The sequence below is a fragment of the Fukomys damarensis genome, unplaced genomic scaffold (genome assembly GCF_012274545.1).
Source record: "Fukomys damarensis isolate Sample0158 unplaced genomic scaffold, DMR_v1.0_HiC HiC_scaffold_39, whole genome shotgun sequence".
Lineage (NCBI taxonomy): Eukaryota > Metazoa > Chordata > Mammalia > Rodentia > Bathyergidae > Fukomys > Fukomys damarensis.
Genome location: NW_022900951.1, coordinates 106,057,395 through 106,063,410, shown reverse-complemented (window position 1 = coordinate 106,063,410; position 6,016 = coordinate 106,057,395). Strand labels below are relative to the sequence as shown.

At 42.0% G+C, this 6,016-nt stretch overlaps 1 protein-coding gene across 4 annotated transcripts in view; it reads left to right on the top strand.

Annotated features, from left to right (window-relative positions):
• Positions 1 to 5,791: 5,791 nt before the first annotated feature.
• Positions 5,792 to 6,016, top strand: part of Zdhhc9 (zinc finger DHHC-type palmitoyltransferase 9) — a 34,395-nt gene continuing 34,170 nt past the window's right edge. For 3 of the 4 annotated variants that reach the window (XM_010608010.3, XM_010608008.3, XM_010608007.3), the window contains exon 1: positions 5,792 to 6,005. The gene's annotated coding sequence lies outside the window, so the exon portion shown is untranslated. The remainder of the gene's footprint in view (positions 6,006 to 6,016) is intronic. The other variant, XM_010608009.3, reaches the window with a different exon arrangement.

Below are 6,016 nucleotides of genomic sequence, written 5' to 3'. Positions count from 1 at the left end.
CTCCATTCTCCACAGACAACACTTTTTGGTAAATCCTTCCAGACTCTTAAAATAAACATATATAAAAGTCAAATGCAGGCCCGGGGATTTAGCGCAGTGGTTCTGCCACCTGCCTTGAAAGTGCAACAACCCCAGTTCGTTTGTTTGTTTTGGTGCTGGAGATCGAACTCAGGTCCTTGTACTTGTGAGGCAGGCAGTGGCCCCACTGAGCTAAATCCCTAGCCCGCAGCTCAGTGTGAAGGCCCTGAGTTTTAAAATTTTATTTTATATTTATTTATTTATTTGGTACTGGGGATCGAACTCAGGATCTTGCACTTGTGAGGCAGGCGGCAGAACCACTGAGCTAAATCTTCAGCCCTTTATTTTTATTCCTAAGGACCTGAGTTCCATCCCTGGCACCCCTCCCCCGCAAAAAATCAACCACACAGAGAAATTGTTATTCATTTTAGTATGGTTGGATTTTATAAATATTTAGATGCTTTCTAAACTTAGTTCATGTTGGGGATGATTGCAGGTTAGTACATAGATATTCAACTTTTTTTTTTTTTTTTGAGGCAGGATCTCACTATGTAGTTGAGACTGACCGGGAACTCACTATGTAGCCCAGGTTGGTCTTGAACTCACAGGGATCCTCTTGCCTCAGCCTCCCAAGTGCTGGGATTACAGGGATGCAACACCATGCCTGGCAATATACAATTTTTTAAGAAAACAGTTTTAATGTAAAATTCTTTTTTTTCTTTGAGAGAAGCTCTTGCTATGTGGTTCAGGCTGGCTGGCTTTGAACTCATGACAATCTTTCTGTCTGCCTCTCAAGTGCTGGGATTACAAGGATGCATCACCATTCCCAGCGTAATATAAAATTCTTATTGAAATATATACACATACAGAAAAGTGATAGTCCTTTTTTGTTTTTGGTTTTTAGAGGCAGTGTCTTGCACTGTAGTTCAGGCTGGCCTCAAAATCATGCTGATCCTCCTGCCCCAGCCTCTCTAGTGCTGATATCACAGGTGTGTACCACCACAGCTGGCTGGTCTATTCTTTTCTATATGTATGTTATCACGTTACTATAATCATCATCATTATTATTTTGCAGTTCTATAGATTAAACTCAGGGCCTTTTCACTGCCTTACATCCCCCCCACTTTAAAGTTAGAGTCTAAGTTGTTAAATTGTACAGGCTGGGCTTGAACTTGTGATCCTCCTACCTCAGCCGCCTGGAGTGATGGCATTACAGGTGTGCATTATTATTTTTAAGGTAGGGTCTTGCTAAATTGTGCAGGCTGGTTTTGAGCTAGTGATCCTCTTGTCTCAGCCTCCTGAGTAGCTGGGTAACCTCATTAGTTTTAACAGCTGCACAGTATTCCATGGATGTGCAATGGTTAATGGACTTACTGTTTACTGATTTTTGCAATTGTAAACAATTAAATAGTATATCGTCAGGCATATATATTTTAATATTTGTGCTAGTATTTCTAGAAACAAGTAAGACTGTTGAGGCAATGGCTATGTAATATAAAAATGTTTAGGGACATAACCAATAGACCTGTTAATAGATTTTTAAAAAATCAATTTATTCTTCTACCAGTGGTATTTGAGAGGGTACAAACTTACTTTTCTTTGCAGTGCTGGGGAGCAAACCCAAGGCCTCATGCATGTCAGGCAAGCTATTACATCTGTAGCCTAAGAGGTACAACCTTTTGAGGTTTCTTTAAGAGGTTGGAGACTCTGCTATGTGGAGTTAAGAATTTGACTCCATACTGTTTTGTATTTATCTTTAATGACTGCACAGGTGCTACTCTTTTCTCCCTTAGACCATTTTAAATTCCTTGGAGGCTGGGATCAAGTCATATACATCTTTGGTATTTCCCATAGTGCCTCGTACAGGCTGAGCAATCTGTGGGTGCTTAATACATACTTGATGATTGGCTGATAAACTGGTTTATATTTCTGGGCTACTGGATGTTTTGAGGTCAGCTTCTGGAATGAGAGGGCTGGGCCGAGTCAGAGACTAGGGATGCACCAAGTCACTATCAGATACTCTACTCAGACATCAAGTTTAGACTGTAATCTGGGAGCCCTACCTGTCAAGAGAACCCAGAACAATTCTTGACTCAGAGGAGGTCTTCAAGAAATGACATCATTTATTGCTGTTACTCTTGTTTAATGAGAGGGTGGCCTTAGGGTTAGTATTAAAGGTTGAAGCTTAACACCTAAAACCATTCCAGATGAAGTCAGAAATCCACAGTCCAGGTATGAAATCGAATTGAGAACCAGTAGGAGCAGCCAGGCATTGGAGACAGAAACGGGCTTGGATTCTGACACCTGAGGCAGAGGGCCAGTTGTATTGTGATGACCTCTTTTCCTACCACCCTAGGCAGTTTATTGGCATTTTGTGTGCTGGACTTTCAATCTAGGATGTCTTAAATGTGCTGTGTAGTCCAGAGAGGAGCCAGCAATCCTAGTGTAATGTTGTGAACACAGGAGGCACTTCATAAAAATGGTTCTATTTATCTCTCACATGCTGAAACAGATAACGTGACAGCAATATTGAAGGTTAGCTTGAAAAGATAGTGCAAAAGAAGAGCTATTTGCTTAGAATAAGATTACCACCCAAGATTTTCCCAATCAGGGGGTGTAGTGAGGGATGGAGAAACCAAGCAGTCAGTAAGATAAGTGTTAAATTCAGCGATGAATTTAGATAGTATGAAAACATGGTGGTTCATGGATGACATGGGCTCTACAAAGTGAAGAATGGGTCTCATTCTCACCTCTCTATTCCCAGTCAGCAGTGTGGCTGAAGGAGGGAGGTATTGCTATTGTAACTTTCCACATTGTGCTCTTCCTGCTTGGCAGACATTTAGCACATATTACGTTCTAGTGTCCTCTATAACTCTATGAAGTAGATATAATTGGCTCTCAATATTTGCAGGAGATCAGATCCAGGACCCCCTTGGATACAACAGGCTATGAGTGCTCAAGTCCTTTATATAAAATGGCATAGCATTTGCACATAATCTATGCAACCTTCCCATATACTTTAAATCGCCTCTAGATGATTTACAATTCCAAATACAATGTAAATGCTATGTCAATAGTTATGTTATATTGTTTTGGAGAATGTTGTCAAGAAAAAAATAGTCTATATATGTGTATTGCAGGTGCGATTTCTTCCTTGAATATTTTCAATCCATAGTTGGTTGATGATAGAGGGCTGTCTATCAGCTCTATTTTACAGATAAGAAAATAGGCTCAGAAAGAATTAATTACTTGCTAAAGATTACATTAGGTATTAAGTAGCAGAGCCAGGACTTGAACCTAGGTCTGTCTGGTTATGGGACTTTTGCTCTTTCTGTGCTACATACTATCTTACCGGTGTCAGCAACAGCAGCCCAGGCCTCAGAGAAACAGTTGTTGCTTAAGAATACTAGCTGGCCATGTGTGGGTCGAGTATTCTGTGGTTCTAAGTTATTTTACTCATCTGTTCATTCTACAAATATATGCTTTATCTATAGCTGCAAAGTAGGGGACTGAGTGCAAGTCAGATAGGTGGAGTGGGAAAGGGAGTAGGGTACATGGAAGAGTTGAGGTAAAGCGAGAACAAAGTAGTAGTTATTGCATCAGCTTGAATACAGAGTGGGAACTGATTTTATGTCTGCTGTTGGCTGTGACACTACATGATCTCTCAAGCAATACTGATAGACAAATTCTTACCTTGTGGTGGCACTCAGGATCTGGGATCCTTTGATAGCACCTTATACCGAAACACACACACACACACACACACACACACACACACACACACACACACTGATTTGGGTCCATACAGTGGGAAGTTTGTTGAAAAGAAAAAAAGAAAAGAAAAATAATCTCAGTTTTATAGTCACAATTCAATTGTGTGTGTCTAATACGACTTTAAGGACTGCATAAAATGATGTAATAATACCGAAGAAAGTGCTATGGAATGTTTGTCCATATAAAATTTCCTTACTTTTCTTTTAGTAGTGAGTACAATTAATAACAAATTGTAATAAAATAAGCCTGACTTACATAGCCACTTAATCCCAGAGGGAATGTGACCCAGAGCAGGGAGGGGCAGTGCTCAGGAATGCATTGCTGTGACACACCAACCCCAGGACTTCCCAGACTTCACCTACACCTGAGCTATGAACAAAGTATGTTCGGGTGTCATGGAGGCTTATGTTTGACTGCTCCACAGTCAGAAGGATGGCAGCTGGGCTGATCATGCTATTTCAAAGGGTATCTGATATACACAGGGCTGGGAATCCAGAGAGCTGTTGGGGCTAAAGGAATTTCCTCTATTTTCCATACCCAGTGCCTGCAAGACCAGCACCCTGCAGAATTCAATGGGGATGGAATCAGAGGCAATAATACTGATCAGCACATGCTTCATAAAGAATAAATCAATTATTATAATCAGCATGAGTGCTCAGGAACAATAGAAGCTTTATACATACTTTTCTCTACAAATTAATTATAACATATCTCTCTCCTAAGAGATTTATCTACTGAGTTTTAAATTCTTTCAAATTTTTGCTTGAAAGGTGCCATGACACTGTCAAATACAGTTATTGTTCTGCAATTTTTGGTTATATATTGTGTGGGACCCAAATACTGCAGAAGAGAAATACTTCTTGACCGTGTATGTGGTCGATTAAAACTGACAAAAGATATCTGCGAAAAGAGCTTTGGCAGTCTCTTCTGTATTAATTACAAAAACCTTCACCTGAGAGAAACTTTTGCAAGCTCAGGAAAACCTAGACGTGTAATGTAGGCACTCTCTCCCAAAAGAATGACAGGTAAGGAGAGGCGACCTTCAATCTATTCTTGCATGTCCTTTCACAGTTGGAAGGCAAGAGCCCTCCTGGTGGAAGCAGTCTTAGTGCCTTCACCCTGTAACATCGTACCATGGTTCTTAACTGTTTTCTGGACTCCAACCTCAGACTCCAAGATGATGTGACTCCTTAGGGTTGGTAGCAGTGGCATATGGTGGCAGTAACTCCAGAGTGAGGTGGCAGAAGGAAAAAAATCAGTCTGATTGGTGCACAGGAATTCTGCCTTGGATCTCCCTTTAATTACTATAAGCTTTTGAAATCTAATAGAAATTAACAACCTTTTTGGCAATCTTTATTTCATTGTCTATCTGGAAGAATTTATGGAGTTTCTCTAACTCCCTTAATGTCGGTGTCTTGTTTCTGATTCTGTAAAACGACTCTGTGTTCCTTTCAATTTCCTTTATTATGTTTGTTTTATTCTTAAAAGCCTTAGAGATGCAGGCTAGGGTGACTGAGACAGAGTTGGGGTCCCTCACTACTGAATGGGGCTTCGGAGGCAGAGGACTTGTCCTTATGCTGATAAAGAGCAAAAGTCTGAATTATCTTTGATTTTAATGTAAATAGGATTAGAAAGGCCCAGGGAGGACCTAGCTCTGGGTAACCATCCGTATCTGTGAGCTAGTGCTGCTTTAGCATCTCACCATGTGTGTACCGTATGTGAGGGGAGGCTATCTCTTATCTCTCCTTGTTGCATAGGCACTGCCTTTCGCCTTCGTCTTTGACTACCTACATTAATAAAAAGCAGTACTTCACATACTAGCGCTCAGACCCAAAGACAGGCTGGCAGCTGCTTGGCAGGTGGGCATGTAGCAGAGAGATGGGTGGGGGAGTGGGCGGAGGCATAGTTGAGTGACGTTCAGAATAGCCAATGACAGTTCGGGAGAGGGGCGGTAGGGGCGGAGGCTCTTTGTTTAGCCAGTAGAGGCGAACAATTACTGGAGCGACCTGGTGACGTGAGGAGCGTTCCATTCGGCCAGCGGTGGGCGTTTGCCACAGCTGGTTTAGGGCCCGGACCGTTGGGGCCCCTTGTCAGGAGGAGGCAGCCTCTTGGCTGGGGAGAAGTCGCTGCCTTCTTTGGCGGCCAACGCTGTCCCCTGGGACGGTCCACTTTCTGCCCTCAGTAGCTGGCCGAGTTCGGTCTCCCTCGTTCAGGTAACAAGGGG